The sequence below is a fragment of the Euprymna scolopes genome, chromosome 21 (assembly GCF_053919585.1).
Source record: "Euprymna scolopes isolate OS-2025 chromosome 21, ASM5391958v1, whole genome shotgun sequence".
NCBI lineage: Eukaryota > Metazoa > Mollusca > Cephalopoda > Sepiida > Sepiolidae > Euprymna > Euprymna scolopes.
Genome location: NC_136502.1, coordinates 2,613,857 through 2,631,356, shown reverse-complemented (window position 1 = coordinate 2,631,356; position 17,500 = coordinate 2,613,857). Strand labels below are relative to the sequence as shown.

General features: G+C 34.0%; 1 protein-coding gene and 1 pseudogene across 1 annotated transcript in view; one reads left to right on the top strand and one right to left on the bottom strand.

The window, feature by feature from the left end:
* The window catches only part of LOC145241969 (uncharacterized), a gene marked incomplete at its 3' end in the record, with an annotated part of 88,094 nt that overhangs the window by 40,635 nt on the left and 29,959 nt on the right, over positions 1–17,500 (top strand).
* LOC145243296 (U2 spliceosomal RNA) lies at positions 10,303–10,435 on the bottom strand (annotated as a pseudogene).

The following is a 17,500-nucleotide window of genomic DNA, read 5'->3' as shown; positions in this document are numbered from 1 at the left end:
GTCGAACAACTACAAAGTCACGAATGTGTGGTTAGCATAATGGCACAGTGTGTGTGTATATTACACACACACACACACACACACACACGTGTGTACATATGTAGTCTGTATGTACATGTGTATATTATAGTACGTAGTGTATGTATAAATGCATGTATCGTATATGAATATGTATGTATAGTTTGTGTAGTGTTAGAATTACAGCTTTATGGCGAAGGTGCGTTATATATATATATATAGATATATATTTATTTTTTTACTATAATAATTATATATATATATATATATATATATATATATATATATATATATACATAAGCCTGAAGAGTCCTAGAGTGGATGAAACGCGGAATATTCAGTGTAGCTTAATCGCCATATATATTTTATAACTTACTAACTAGCTCTACCTACGTATTGAGCACTTTTGAAGTAAATACTTAAAGTTTAAGCATAAATCTATACTTTCGTATATTAATTTTATGTGAGTAAATTTAGTAGTTATAAATTTAGTATATATATATATATATATATATATATATATATATATATATATATATATATATATATATTAATGTGTGTGTGTCGTGTATATAATTACTAGGGACATGACAACAGAATATTCTTTTCATTGTTTTAACTCTCGAGTATATATCCGACACAGTTAATCAACCGATAACCACATCACTCTATATAAAAGCATATAAGATATCAACGGATACACACTCGAGAGTCAAAACAATGAAAAGAATATGCTGTTGTCCTAGCCCTAATGATGACTGTAATATAGCGTTAATATATGGTGTGTAAATACTAGATATATGAGAAAGATTGCGAAAGTGTTTTCTATACTTAATTAATGTTCATTTCTACATATCAAGTTAATTAGACTTTTGTAAATCAACCGAGCGTTTGAAAAGTGCCTTCATTATGGTTCGATTACACGTATTTCACACGTTGTTAATAAACACATCACAATATAGCGTCATGATACACCACTACATAATGGACAATGCGCACAGTGTGGCAAACATATATCACCACTGAGTGACTCACACCGCGTATATATTATATACATACATATCTACAGTAAAAAATGTCCAAGTTTATCGATGCGAGCGCGTGCCTTTATTCTTACACATTACGCAATAATCGCATACACATGGAATTCTTTGAGAAGTGTTAAACGTGAACTACGAATGAGAACCGGTTATATACACGCGTGTGCTACACACACCAAACAACTATTTTTTGTTATTGATACACACATGTATGTATGTATGTATGTATGTATGTGTGTATGTATGTATGGGTGTGGCCTCTTTTTAATCCGATGTGTGGGTCGATCTACCCTTTCCCTTCCCCTCTCTTTCTCTTTCTAATCAATGTAACAAATGAACAGTTACCTTTCTTTGAAGAATGTCTCCATCAAACAAAGCACACACGCGCGTGCGCATATATATATATATATATATATATATATATATATATATATATATATATAAAAAAATGGTAAGTTTTATATTTAAATTTTTTGGCAGTAAAACAAAGAATTTTCAAAACAAAAATTTATTATTTGAACAAGGAATACCCGACATTTAAAGTTCTTTCCTTAATCCATGGATTTTCAATGTATGGCTTATTTCATCAGAGGAAATGTCTTTAGCAAAATATTCATTACGTATAAACATAATTTAGCTTTTTAACATCTAATTATCCTAAATCGAAATCTGTATGTAGAATTACATGTATATATTAATGATGACTGTTTTTGCTAATTGAAAAATTCGCATCGACCGGTTGGATTTTGCCATATAAAAATAAAACTTTTTTTTTATGGACTACATAATACCAAAACAAATAGGATTTATTACTTCCAAGCTTCTACTGTTGTTAAGGAACTTTGCCATTCCTTCTGGCATTCGACAATTTTCGACTTTATCTTAAATATTGGAATCATTAACCAGTTTGGATTATAAAAATAAACGTCATTTCTATTCTATTGGCACCACTCGAATCGTGTACCTGAAATGCATATTATTTTTCTTGTTTGATCCAATTCTTTCGTTGAATCACCTTAAAATGATGTCATTTTTTTATGTTCTTTAAAAAATATTTTTCATCAATTTTCAATGCATATGTTAAAAAGCATATTTATGTTTATCCATAAAAAATTATTTTGTTAAAGTCATTTCTCCTGAAGAAATGAGCATGCATTGAAAAATCTTTAAATGTTGTGTATTCCTTGTTCGAATAATAAGTTTTTGTTTGAAAAATTCTGCAAAAAAACTACAATTTTTACTTTGCTCTATCTTATATATTGAGCTATTTTATTAGGCTGGGATTGTCTTGTATAAAAATATTTCCTCTTAATAATATTTTGTAAGACTGTGAACCGCAAGATTAATTAATCTGTGATTTATTTTTTCTCCTTGTCCAAATATATATATATATATATATATATATATATATATATATGTATGTGTGTGTGTGTTGGAACGATAAAGTTGTCACCCTAAAGAAAACAACACTACAGTTTTATTTTGACACTTTTATAGAAAAAAATCAATTCAGGTCACTTGATTATGTAGTAGCGCTGACATCTATTCAATATAGACGTTTTCAGCTTCATTCACCGCCTCAATACAGGTCCAGAATTGGGAGCAGCCTTTCCCACAAATGCCGGCATGAACTCGGCGAATGGTAGCAATCAGGCTGACTTTGGTGTTGTGGGAGGTCATGTTAGTGATGTTCTCAACGTATGACCAAATAGAGTAGTCCAGCAGGTTTTGGTCGAGGAAAGAGGTGGAGGGGCAGTGAGAGAAGGGTACAAAGTCATAGCACTCCTTCTGAAGTCAAACCTGATTCTCTTTGGACTCGAGTCCTGTTGGCCACCTGATTGCTCCAGAGTGTCACCACACTTTTCAGCACATTCACATACACTTTAGTGTTGACTTTCAAGCTGACTTCGAAGATGTTAGGTAGCATGATGTGGCCCTCACTTGAAACCACACCAAAGACCATAACCGTGGGCAGAAAATTTGTTTTCATCACCCTGAGCACATCCCTGTTATTCGTGGCAATCCAGTGATGCATTTTGAGGGTGCTGGCAATGGTCCTGTTGTTATAACTTGGATCAGTAGAGAGCTTGAGTCGTACAGCGGTGCATCTCCGATCTCGCTTGTTGATCATAGTGTCACTTTCAGACATGATAGAAGGCTCCTATTGCTCTTGGGATTTGTATACAACTGGTCAACTAGTATATGGTCTGCAACAACAAAAGAGAACCTTTTCATCAAAGAGAAATGGAATCATGTCGTCTTTTCTAGGGCAACAATTTCATCATGGTGACTGTAGAAAAGTACATTCTGGAGCACAAAAGATCACTCATTTTAATGAGACTATTCCCGTGTTCATAACTCTTCAACTGTTTAAAAAAAATATATAAGAAGCTTTAATTTGGGAACCACCCTCGTGTGTGTGTGGGTGTATATCTATTCAGATATATATATATATATATATATATATATATATATATATATATATATAATATGCGTGTTTATATACCATGTGACCAGTAGAATATTGTATATAGCCACACTGATAATTGTTTATGAAGATGATGTATGCATAAAAAATATTTATTTAGAAAAAAAAATAATGATATATAAAGGATTTCTACTTTGAAATTAATCATTCGGTGTTCAGAGATGAATACGAACACGTATATAAACTCCCCCTTTTTTTTTTCTTGCATTTTTTTAAGCGAAATAAGAAAAACGGTGCCTTTGTTTAGGGATATTTGGCGCGAACGCAGACCCCCCACATCATTATTGTAAACTGTTTTAATAAAAAGTAATTCCATTATCGAATTTCTCGTTTCCTGTAAGTGTTATTTAGTCTTAGTTTTTGTTTTTAATGTCATCGGTGCACAGACAGGCAGCAATATTTATTGAATAATTGTGTGTGTGTGTGTGTGTGTGTGAGTGAGAGATTAGTTGTAATTAATTTAGTTTTATCAAAAATCAAAATAAAAACGAGTCCTTTTTCGTTAACAGGGTCTGTTTTGGTTTAGCTGGGTTAGTTTTCCATGTATTCATAATTGCTGTTCTTATTGTCGAATCTATTTCCAAAATAATATGAAAATATTGTAGATTGTGATTTCTTGTATTTCTTGCAAAAGTGCTCTAATACATTAATAGAGCTTTACACGATAATGTTGCACTCTGAGAGTATCGTTTATCGCTATCGATATTGCTAACTCCACCTACACAACACCTTGTCAAACTTTTATTCCACAGGATATCTTCATTATCGTTTTTGGCTCTCCAGAAGGCTTTGCTGTCGTACTGTGTGTGTGGGGAGGGGGCGAGTTGTAATTGTAGTCGTGGTAGTACGAATAACGCCCGAGCAATGGAACCTGAGTTTCAATTATGAAGCCTGTAACAGTGACAGCAATAAAACTGCCCCAAACACTTCTTCATCTTTTCATGCTTTCTCCCCCCCCCTCTCTCTCTCTCCTTTTCATTCGTGTTCCTCTCTCTCTCCTTTTCATTCGTGTTCCTCTCTTTCTCATTTTCATTCCTCCCCCTCCCTATCGTTTTCATTCCTCCCCCTCCCTATCGTTTTCATTCCTTTCTCCTCTCGTTTCCTTTGACCCGTATCGTTCTCACTTTCTGTTGAATCGATATCATTTTATCTGTTACCTCTCTCATTCTTCCTTTCATTAAATTTGTCTTTCATTTAATTCGTCTCTCTCTCTCTCTCTCTCTCTCTCTCTCTCTCTCTCTCACTTTCATTCAGTTCATCTATTTCATTCACTTTGTCATTCTTTCATTCGGTTTGTCTCTCTCTAATTCATTTAGTTTGTCTCTGTCTCCCGCTCTTTCTCTATCTCTTTTATTCCGTTTGTGTCTCTTTCTTTTATTCAGTTAGTCTCTCTCTCTCTCTCTCTCTCTCTCTCTCTCTCTCTCTCATTTAGTTTTTGTCTCTTTTATTCTGTTCGTCTCTCACATTCAATTAGTTTGTCTCTATTTCATTGTGTGTTTCTTTCATTCAATTCACCTCTCTCTCTCTTTCAGTTCGTCTTTATCTTTTTGATTCAATTATTCTCTATCTCTTTTATTCAGTTATTCTTTTTTCTCTGTCATTCAGTTCGTCTCTCTCCTACATTCAGTTTGTCATTTTAGCTTGATTTAGTTCATCTTTCTCTTTCATTCAATTTCTTTCTTTGTCTCTCATTCAGGCTGTCTTCTATTTTTCATTCAGTTTATTTCTCTCTCTCTCTCTCTTTTATTCAGTTTTTTTTTTTTTTAATTCAGTTCGTTTTTTTCTCTTTTATTTTGTTTTTTTTTCTCTCTTTTATTTTAATCCAAAGTTAAAACAATCGAACTAATAAGAATGATCAATATCAGCTATGAAATAACTAGAACACTATAAAAATTTAAGATTCGAACTCTGAAAAATGGCATAAAATATTGGAACTTTTGGCAGACACATCAGCATGTTACTTTGACATCTTTTGATTTTGAATGAGTTTTAAAACAATTTCAGAAATTCTGACATTGGGTTCAAATTGGGGTCAAAGATAAAAAAAAATCTGATTGAAAGTGCTGATTCCAGATGATTCATTTGGTTCACACACAAACGGTTTAACTGTTATGCCACGACACACGGGCAACTTTTGTATTTATTACAAGAGTGCTCAATACATGAGTAGAGCTACACTGAAACACCTGTTTCATTCTATCAATGGAATTCTTCAGTTTTCCTGAAGAATTTTTTCTAAAAAATGAACTCAAATGTCTTACTCATCATCTGTATACTTTTATACTACCATAATATATATCTATATATATATATCTATATATATATATATATATATATATATATATATATATATATACACTCGTTTGGTCGTTAAACCCGTAATTTTTTTTAATTCTGTATTTCAATATCAACAGTGCTTGCTATAAACAGTAGACTGTATTATTTCTGGCTGAAAACTGATCGAAACGATTTTCCCAAATCTCAATACCCCTTATGTCAAATTTCGAGTTTGTAGACCGAAAATTGATAGTTATTTCACTTTTATATATATACTAGCAGTTCAGCCGGGCTTTGCTCGAGCCCTAATAGCTGTATATGCATATGTATACATATATATTAAAAAAATTGTACTCGTGTACAGGTAATCTACATTTAAAATTGCTAGTGTTTAGATCAAAAGTTGGCGGAGGAGTTTGGTAAAGTTTTCAAAGCCCAAATTTCTAGCTAAAAAACTGATTAAAAAGATTTTCCCAAATCTCAATAACCCTTTTGTCAAATCTCAAATCTGTAGACTAAAAATTGACAGAGTAGTTTGCTAGGGAAATATGCACACACACACAGACAATATTACTTTAATAGATATAATAGATAGATTAATTCACTAATAATCTCAAACCCAAAATTATTTGCTATTAATTTACGATTACTCCCAACACCAGCCTTATTTACTACCTGCATTTCTGCCCGGCTTTACTCCGGTCCGTTTGTCCTGTTCATAACTTGCCCTATGTGTGAATACACTTTATGCAAGATTTCAAATGTTTAGACCAAAATTTGTCTTAGTAATTTCGTAGAGACTGCAGAAGTAACTTTTTTTTATCTTTGACCCCAATTTGAACCCATTAACATTTATTATTTTGGTCTCAAATGAAAACACAAAGTTTTACCAATATCCAAGTTACCTACATGTAAAATTTCAAGTGTTTAGACTCAAAATTGGTGGAGGAATTTGTTAGAATCTCCAAAGATCAACTCTTCAAACTTTTAGCAGCCAAGTTTTCGCACTAAAACTGATTAAAATGTTTTTCAGTATGTCTGAATATTTGTTATGTATAAATTTCAAATGTTTAGATACAAAATTGGCTGAGTAATTTGCTAGACACAGCATAGGTCAAATCTTTTGAACTTTGACCCCTTGGCAGCTCAAATTTTCGATGCAAACTAATTAAAAAGCTTTCTCTGAATATCATGTATGTAAAATTTCAAATGCTAAGACGAGAAATTGGCTGAGTAATTTGGTAGACTGCAAGGGTCAAATTTTTAAAAACTTTGACCCTAATTATGACCCCTTAACATTTCTTTTGGGGAGTTCAAATCAAATTAGAAAGTTTTATTCATGTCCAAGTAACCTACATTGAAAATTTCAAGGGTTTAGACCCAAAATTGGCGGAGTTTTGTAGAGTTTTCAAAGGTCAAATCGTTGAACTTTGACCCTTCGATGGACAAATTTTGGGCCAAAAACTGATTAAAAAGATTTTCCCAAATCTTAATACCCCTTATGTCAAATCTCGAGTCTCTTGACCGAAAATCGTCAAAGTTATTTGGTAGGGAAATGTACACACACACACACACACACACACACACACACACATTTTCACTTTTATAGATAGATAGATAAATTCACTATTAATCTCAAACCCAAAATTATTTGCTATTAATTTACTATTGTTCTCAAATACAAACTTAATTACTATTAATGTCAAACCCAATATTATTTGCTATTTATTTACTATTTTCTCAACTCCAAACTTAATTACTCTTAATTCACTAATAATCTCAAACCCAAACTTAATTACTCTTAATTCACTAATAATCTCAAACCCAAAATTATTTCCTATTAATTTATTTTTACTCTCAAAACCAATCTTATTTACTACTTGCATTTCTGCCCGACTTTGTTCGAGCCCTTCGTACTGTTCAGAACTTGCCCTATGTGTGAATATACTTTTATGTAAAATTTCAAATGTTTAGACCAAAAATTGTCTGAGTAATTTCGTAGACAGCAGAGGTCAATCTTTTGAAAACTTTGACTCCAATTTCGACCCCCTTAACATTTATTGTTTTGGTTTCAAATCGAAATAAAATGTTTGACCCATATCCAAGTTACCTACATTTAAAGTTTCAAGTGTTTAGATCCAAAATTGGCAGAGGAGTTTGGTAGAGTCTGCAAAGGTAAACTCTTTCAACTTTGACCTTTTAGCAGCCAAATCTTTGTCCCAAAGCATTTTATCCAAGATTTTGATAAACTCATGGGAGCTGGTATCAATGAAATTTAAAAACCCCATCCAGAGCATTTAAAACCTTTTAATAATCAAGTGAACTCTCTCGGATGGGGGGGGGGTATAGACATTTAGCGAATAGATGCGAAAAGTTTACAAAAATAGGCAAATTATCTGTCGATAAATGACTAATAAATAAAATAATTTAAACTCTGTGAATCAATGTTGAATCTGTAAATTAGATTCATAAGCCATTCTGTCGCCGTCTCTGTCTTATGTTGTAAATGAACAATTTGTGCCGATTTCATTTTTTTTTTTTTTTTTTTTTTTTTTTGTCAAAAAAAAATTAAAAGAATTGGTTTGGAATTGGAAATTAGTTTATAATTTTTCCGATACCTCCAAAATTTCTGATTTTTCCGATTCAGATTAATTGTTTATTTATTGAGATTGTCGGACTGACTTCCTCATTTTGGTTGTTATAGTCACAACGTTTCGGCGGTTTTGCCCTTCGGCCTTCATCAGGTGTTTTGTATCGAACTGGGGAACCGTTTGTTAGGAGTCTTGAACCCAACCCTTTATTATTATTACGGGAGTACTGTGTTCGGACTCCAGCTAGGCTCTGGGACATAGTTGCTGATTCCATTCTTAAATATCATAACACACATGGAAGATATAGCCTTGAGAATCCCATCAACCCAAGGTGATGAAATAAGATGGAAAGTGAGACAAGTACTCGAGAAAGCCAAGCCTCCTAAATCAAACATCTCTCGGGAAGATAAGCTGGCTATAAGAACCCTACAGAGTGGCAGCAGTATAATAATTCTGCCAGCAGACAAAAGCAATGCTACTGTGGTGATGGACATGTCAGAGTACTCTGAAAAAATGGCAAGTCTAATCGCAGATGGTAGCTATGGTAAAATAAAGAAGGACCCAACTTTGAAAACCGAAAAAAAGCTGTTACAAATCCTTACCAAAACAAAGAACACATCGCTCCGATGAGATATAGACAGCTGGTCCAGCATTACAGTAAGCTACCACATATGTACGGTCTCCCCAAGATACACAAAGACGGTATTCCACTCAGACCCATAGTGAGCTGCCGAGGCTCAGCATGCCACCCACTGAGCAGGTACCTTGTGGATATAATAAACCCATTAGCAGGCAAGTCAGCAACACATGTAAAGAAGTCTGCCCACTTCAATGAACTGATCAAGGGAGCACCCATCAGTACCAACCAAATGGTAAGCCTAGATGTGGTTAGCCTGTTCACTAAAGTCCCAACTAGTGAGGCACTAGCAGTAATTCAAGACAAACTAGCTGCGGACCTCTCCATAGAAGACCGCACATGTGTACCATTGCCAAACTTAATGGAAATGCTGACATTCTGCATAGAAACAACCTACTTCAGAATGGGTACTGACCTATATCAACAAGAGGAGGGGCTAGCTATGGGCTCGCCATTATCACCAGTGATGACGAACATATACATGGAATACTTCGAAGACATGATCTTAGGTTCAGCTCCCTTAAAGCCCACCATGTGGCTAAGATACGTTGATGACACCTTCATACTCTATATCTGTGCCTAAATCAAAACGCGGATTTCATGAACAAAGCTTCTTTCTTAGAACTGCACGCCTGTGGAACTCTGTTCCGTCTGCCTGCTTCCCTCCGGACTACAACTTGGATGTCTTCAAGTCTAATGTTAACAAATTCCTAATGAACCGCCCCCTTAAGTAAACACTTCATCAAATCTCCTCACTAACGTAATGTACTTGCAATAACCCTTATCCCTGAGTGGCTTCCGGGCCTTGATAAGTGGTGATCTCTGTGTAAAAAAAAAAAAAAAAAAAAAAAAAAATACTCTGGCCCCATCAGGAAGACATCCAGGCTCTCCTAGACCATGTGAACTCAATAAAACCATCGATACAGTTCACAATGGAGAAAGAAAAAGATAACTAACTGCCCTTCCTTGATATACTCATATCACGCACAGAGCATGGGTTTAAGACATTCGTATATCGCAATACCCATACAGTATCAAACATGGAATCGCACACTGCCTACAACATCGAGCAGAGACAATAAGTAGCGACACCATTACATATCACCAAGAAATGGTCAGGTTGAAGAATACCTTCCGTCGTAACAACTACCCCGATAGCATACTATCCACCAGACGTGTTAATAGTATACCTATTTACTATGCCTCCCCACGGGACAGAGTTAGACACCAGGGTCGTTTTTTAACGTGGAGAAAAGGTACAAAAATAAAAATTGTCTCAGTCGTGAAGGATTTCTCCTCCACCGAAAGAGAACAAGAAAATGAAGTGCAGCACCTGAAGAACAGATACTACACTTTGATCTTCACCAAAAGGCCAAGAAACAATAGTATAAGAGAGAAGAATTAAACCCTAAAACCTCCAACAGTCTGCCTACCATACATACGAGGCATCTCCGAAAAGATTCAGAGAATATGTGCCCCCTACAACATCAGGACGGTATTCAAGAGAGAGTCAACACTCAGACGACACCTGGTATGAGTGAAGCCCCGCATGGAGGAGAACATGACCAAGAACTGCATATACTCCATCCCATGCAGTTGCAGAAAGGTTTACTAGGGTGAAATATGCCGCCCCCTCAAAGTAAGGGTGGAAGAACACCGAAAAGCGGTAACTAAAGGGGAAACGGAAAAATTGGGTATAGCCAACCATGTCTGGATGGAGAGGGGGGACCATCGCCCCCTATAGGATGAAGTAAAAATAGAAAAAAAAATTTTTAAATAATAAACAGAGACCCACTGGAAAGTGAGAAAACTTAAAGAAACAGCTCACATGCTCGGACATAACTGCCTACTGAGCAAAACAAGCGTAGAGCTGAATGCAATTTGGACACCTCTAATAGAGAGAGAAAATATTGAATAACAACATAGGTTTAACATTAACAAAACCCAACTAAGTATTGTCCTAGTGACATATGGTCGAGTGGTCCTAGACATTGTATCAAAGTTTAGTTACCCAAAGGTGCTGAGTTCAATCCTGAACGAAGGCAGTGAAAAGTAACATTCAAAACAGAGAATCAGCAACTATGTCCCAGAGCCTAGCTGGAGTCCGAACACGGTACCCCCGTAATAATAATAAAGGGTTGGGTTTGAGACTCCTAACAAACGGTTCCCCAGTTCGATACAAAACACCTGATGAAGGCTGGAGGGCAAAACGGGCGAAACGTTGTGACAATAACAACCAAGATGAGGAAGTCAGTCCGACAATCTCAATAAATGAAAGCACCTCATCTCAAAAATACAGACAATTACTATCAAATTAATTGTTCCAACACACACACATATATATATATATATATATATATATATATATATATATATATATATATATATACACTTGTGTACAAGTCGATCCTTTTTTCGGTTTTTATTTCTGTTTTTTCTTTTTCATTTCTTTACTTTTTATTTCTTTTTTTTATGAGAAAATTCGGAATGAGTAAAAAAAAGAAAAAGAAAAATACAAGGAAAAATAAAAGGTAGAAAAAGATCGAATTAGACACACGTCTCTCTCTCTCTCTCTCTCTCTCTATATATATATATATATATATATATATATATATATATATATATATGTGTGTGTGTATGTGTGTGAAAGGAATTGAAATATTTGCAAACTATGATTTGCAACATTTATTATTCACACAAAGAGTACAAGATAAAGATAATTATTTCCTAATTACATGGAGTTTCAAACATTTAGCTTTTTCTTCAGAAGAAAAACTGCAAAATAATTTTTATGTAAACTAGCTATAATTTGGCTGATTAGCACAAAAATTGAAAGCTTCAAAGTTTGAAAGAAGTAATATTCTAAATATATATATTTATACAGATAAAAAATAGAATATTCACATTGAAGTCCATATTTGAAGGTGTATTCAGACAGTAACATGATCAGTGAAGTTACTTAACATTTAAAATCTGCCAATTCATTTGTAGTCCAATCGGTGAAGTTAGTTGAAATTTGGAAAAATCCCATATATTGGTAGTATGTGTATCCATAGACTTGAAACCTTCAGATCGTCTAGATCTATAAGTTAAGAGATTACGATGCAGTTGTTGATGGAAAAAATCTTGCAGTGTAGAAATTATAGTTTGTATAGGATTTCATAAATTTGATTTTAAAGTTAAGGAGCATAAAATGCTGTAAATCGATAGTATACAACTAGAAGTTTAACATCATGTAAGACATGGATTGATTTTGAGAACAGTCTTTTATATAGGCAAGAAAATACCTTTCATTTGCAAACAATTGTTTCTGCCATATGAAGATTTTAAATGCAAATATAGTTTCTTTGTCGACTTTTGAAGCATGTTTTTATCGATTGAACATCAACATGGTAATAAAATTGGAATGCATTTATTGCAATCTGAACACTTTTCTATACTGAGCCTCTTCATGAAAATCGGTGACCTTTTGTGTGTGTACCCACCTCATCAGATTCATTCATTTTGTATATAAAAAGATATAAGGGTGCGACTTAAAAAAGGGAGATGCTTAGTTTGTGAATGCTTGAGGTTGGAAGGTAGTATGTGGCAAAGAAAAGGGAATAGAGGGAGAGAAAGGAAAATACGATCCAATCTGGTCACAATATTGCAACGGAGTGGGGCGAGGGAGGGGGGGGGCTATATACTGATGTTAGAACTAAGCGTTTATTACTTTGATCTGAAGTGGTTCCATTCTCAGCAGCATCGTTTCTCTATTGCAAACATTTTATTTCTGGATTCACGTTGACATATTCTTTATCTCTTTATGTTACTGAAATTTTTATGTGAATATTTGCGATGCATTTAAAACCACTGGGAAAAATGTACACTCAGTCTTCATTAACACATGCGTCTAAAAGAAATCTCTGATGTAAAAGCTGAGCTTTACCGTTTGCTCTGTTTTGTGGTAATCATTTGCATTGACTGAGGTTAGCAGTTGTTCTAGAAAGTTTTGTTGGTTCTACACAAAGCCTTCACCATCTTAAGCAAATCATCTGTGTGCATTTCTGACCAATTTAGTTCGACAAGCGAATCCTTTTGTTTTTTTATATGAATATATGTACAGGGTGGGACAATAAAGAAAACAAAACTACCGCTTTATTTTAAAACTTTTATTGACAAAAATCAATTATGTAGTAGAGCTGACATTTATTCAATGTAGCCACCTTCAGCCTCAATCACCGTCTTGTTACCAGTTCAGCGAATACTTGGCAGATGGCAACAATCAGGCTGGCTTTGGTGTTGTGGGAGATTATGTTGATGTTTTTGACGTATAACCAAATAAAGTAGTCCAGCGAGTTATGGTCAGAGGAGGAGGGGGGGGGGCAGTGAGAGAAGGGTACAAAGTTGTAGCACTCATTCTGAAGCGAAGCCTTGGTGTCTTTGGACTTGTGGATCAGAGCCAAGTCCTGCTGCCACACCCAGGGTCTGCCAGTGATCACCTGATTGCACCATCAGTAGTAGAAGTTAGTATCCCCAATGATGATGGGTTAAACGGATCACATTACAAGGTCATTTGAGTTTTATAATATATATATATATATATATATATATATATATAGCCTAATGTGTGTGTGCATATTGAAGATCAGAACCACATCGATACCATTGGTTTTAACTTCAAATGAAGGGATCTATAATTGATTGTCTTCCTCCAATTTGAAACTGACGGTACCAATATTGTTCTGATCTTCTGCAATACATATATGAATAAATATTATGCTCTTATTTTTGAAAGGTTCTTAATCGATAACTTTGTTATGGTTCTATCTCACTAACTTTACATTTTGGTGTTGACTTTCAAGCTGACTTCAAAGATGTGAGGTGTCCTGATGTAACCTTCACTTGAAATGACAAAAATATATATATACAACACAATCACATTGACACACCGATTCTCACCAGATCACCAAAGTTAAACAATGTTGAGCCTGGCCAGCATGAGATGGGTGACCATTTAGGAAAGGTAGGTGTACCGTGACGTACAAATTTCCAATTTGGTATTTGGGTACATGTTTCATTCATTGGGAGAGATGCATTCTCATTCTTCATTAAGACCTGCACCTAAGAGGAGGAAAAAAACTGATGTAAAAACCTGAGGTCTTCCGTGTGTTCTGTCTTGTGGCAGCTATTACACCGACGAAGATTAGCAATTTTACCAAAAAGTATGATTGGTTTTGCACAAAACCTTCACCACTATAAACAAATTATCTGTGTGGATTTCCAAATAGCTTAGTTGCTCTGGCGGAACCTTGTACGCCAAAATTGACAGGATATATATATCTATATAGTGTCCCACACACTGCATAAAATGTTGCTTTTAAGAAATTTGTTATTTGCTCTTTATTTTGTAACACATTTTTTTTTTTTATTCTCTCACTTTCTCTCTAATATATATATATATATATATATATATATATATATATATATATATATATATATTAGAAAGTGAGAGAATAAAAATAAAACAAATGTGTTACAAAATAAAGAGCAAATAACGAATTTCTTAAAAACAACATTTTATGCAGTGTGTGGGACACCATTTCCAGAGATAGATATAAACAGGGGTCGAATTTAGTTGAGCATAGAAACCAGAAACTGATCCCTATTTGTGTTGGATTTGAGACCGGTGGTACTCATATTTTTCTGATTTTCTCTAACACATATAAAAATAAATTGATTTTTCTAATCGAGCATTTTGCTGGAGTTCTCAAACCTTACACAAATAATGTCTGTATTTTAGCTCCATGTATACTTTAGCTGTGGATGCAAATGTAAAAAATATGCCTTTTTTTCTGTTTTTCAATGTCATGATGAATGTTAGATGTATTGGGTTCTTTTATTTTTTTATTAGCAATTATGTTGTAATTATTATGCTTACCTAAATGTGGAGAGTTACCTGCCCTTTGTTTATTTGCGTCATCTCTTTTTTTTGGAATGTATTTTTTTGTTATTAATAATAATTTTATTTGTTAAATATTTACATATTTTTTATTTAAATATTTATTAAATTTCTTGTGCACAAATGTTTCTGAGTATCACCCACCGTCAGCATCCTATGTCATCTTATTCACATGGTGACCTATTTGTGTGTTGATGTAGATCAACATAAAGGCACACTCTATCCATCTTGGATGGTTTTTTATTGGCCAATAAAACTTCACCGATTGACTTATCTGTGCATGTAATTCATATTTTTTTCACTGCTGACATTAACGTTTGAGTAGTGCCATTCGAATATTTTTGACAATTCATATAGTAGACAGCAAATCCTGGGAACATGTTTACCAGCAAGAACAGTTGGAAAGAAGTCATACACCATCCACTGTGACTATGCAATTCCTACAGCTATGTATCTAGAAAACGGAGCTATTAAACCTGACATAGTGATATGGGATAAAAAAAAGAGAAAGAAGCAACCTTAGTAGAAGTTGGTATCTTCAATGATGATGGGTTAAACAGATCTGAGAAGAAAAAGATAACGACATACCAAAGTCTTATGTACGACATGTAAAGAACCTGGAATCTTAGGAAGATCTCTATCCTTCCAATAATTATAGGAGAAATTGGACTCATGAAAAAGAATTTTAAAAACTACATGTTTAATATACCCTGTGAACCAAGTGCATGAGATTTAAATAATTACACTTAAAGGGGCAGTTAGAATCTTAAAAAGATCTCTCAGTTTGAATGTATGAGATAGTGGGTGAATGTCTGTCATCCTGTAGGATGCTCCATTCCCTGTTAAAACAAAATAAGAAAATATTAAAAGAAAGTCAAAGCTATATTTATATCGTTCTATACACATGTGTGTTGATGCAATTTTGTAAATTAGAGTAAGACTTTGTTTATACAGTTGTGACTTTGGCATTTTGTAAGGCATTCACTGCTAAAAATTGTCCTGAATAATAAGTGTGGAGAGTCTGAGTTTAGACCATCTTCATCTTCAACTGAAAGGCGCACACAAATAGAAGACTTATTCGGAAAATATTAAAAAGTTTACAGTCACAGGTCAGTTGATGCATCCGAATGACATTCGTAAAGACACAAACACAAGAATCAATTGGGTGTTCATTCAACAGTTTTAATTTGATGAGAATATGTGTTAGACTCTTGCGCAGATGACATAGTTGCTCGACACTTAAAAAATGTCCTTATAAAAATAAAACAGCAACGCACACACATAATAAAAATAAATATTATCTTAAAATTAGTACTTATCAAGATAATAAAAAGCTCAATATACTAAATAGAGCAATTAAAGAAACCAGGAAATTTGACGATAAAATAAAACTGAATAAATTACAATATTTATCGATCCGTCAAAAATTCAAAGAATTATAATAAAAAATTAATCATTAATTATCTAATTAGTAAATTGACTTTTTTTTGTTATTCGATTGAAAATGCCTTTTATTTCACAAAAAAGTTTCTTAGATTTTTTTATAGTTTCAAATTTATTCTATAATGTTCATTCTTTGATGAAGAGAGTATATCTTTGAAAATTCGTGGATAAAGTATTTTTCTTTATTAAGATTCCTTATTTGATATGTTGATAAATCAATGAATATCTTGATTTATTCAGTTTTTATGTTCATCATCAATTGTATATGCTTGTTGGTCGCCTGATTCCATCCTCCAATGATGATGATCTCAGTTTGAGTGTGGTGAGGTGTTCTGTTTGATGTCATGCTTCTAGGCATTAACTCCTCCTTTGGATGTAAGTGCAATAAATGTTCATTCATTATATCATCTTCGCAGGCTACTAAAAATATGCAACAAAAAGAAGCATATATTTAAGACATATATTGTACCTATTTACTATGCCTCCCCACGGGACAGAGTTAGACACCAGGGTCGTTTTTTAACGTGGAGAAAAGGTACAAAAATAAAAATTGTCTCAGTCGTGAAGGATTTCTCCTCCACCGAAAGAGAACAAGAAATAGAAGTGCAGCATCTGAAGAACAGATACTACACTTTGATCTTGTCCCGAATTGTAGACAAGAAGATTTCTAAACTTATGATTCTATAAAATGATATACATAGATTCATTTTCAAATTGCTGCCTCGTGTTCAAGACTAGAAACAATCGCCATATATTTCTATGCAAGTAACTTGTTCAAACCATATTAAACTTTTTTTCACCACTTTTCAGCCTAAGACTTATTGTTGCTTGCAATATAAGGAGCTACTATTTAGGATCGTGTCTAACAGGGGACCATGGGAAGTTGAGCAGCAAGATGTCTTGTTCACATTGCATTTAAACTTCTGCATGTTAGTACAGTTAGGAAAGCAGGAAACAGGAAAGGAATTCCAAAGTCTTATAGTCTAAGGAAATAAACTATTAGAGTAGAAGGCTTTCTGGTATCTAGGAACCTCAAAAGTGAAGGGGTGGGATTTTTCTGCTAGT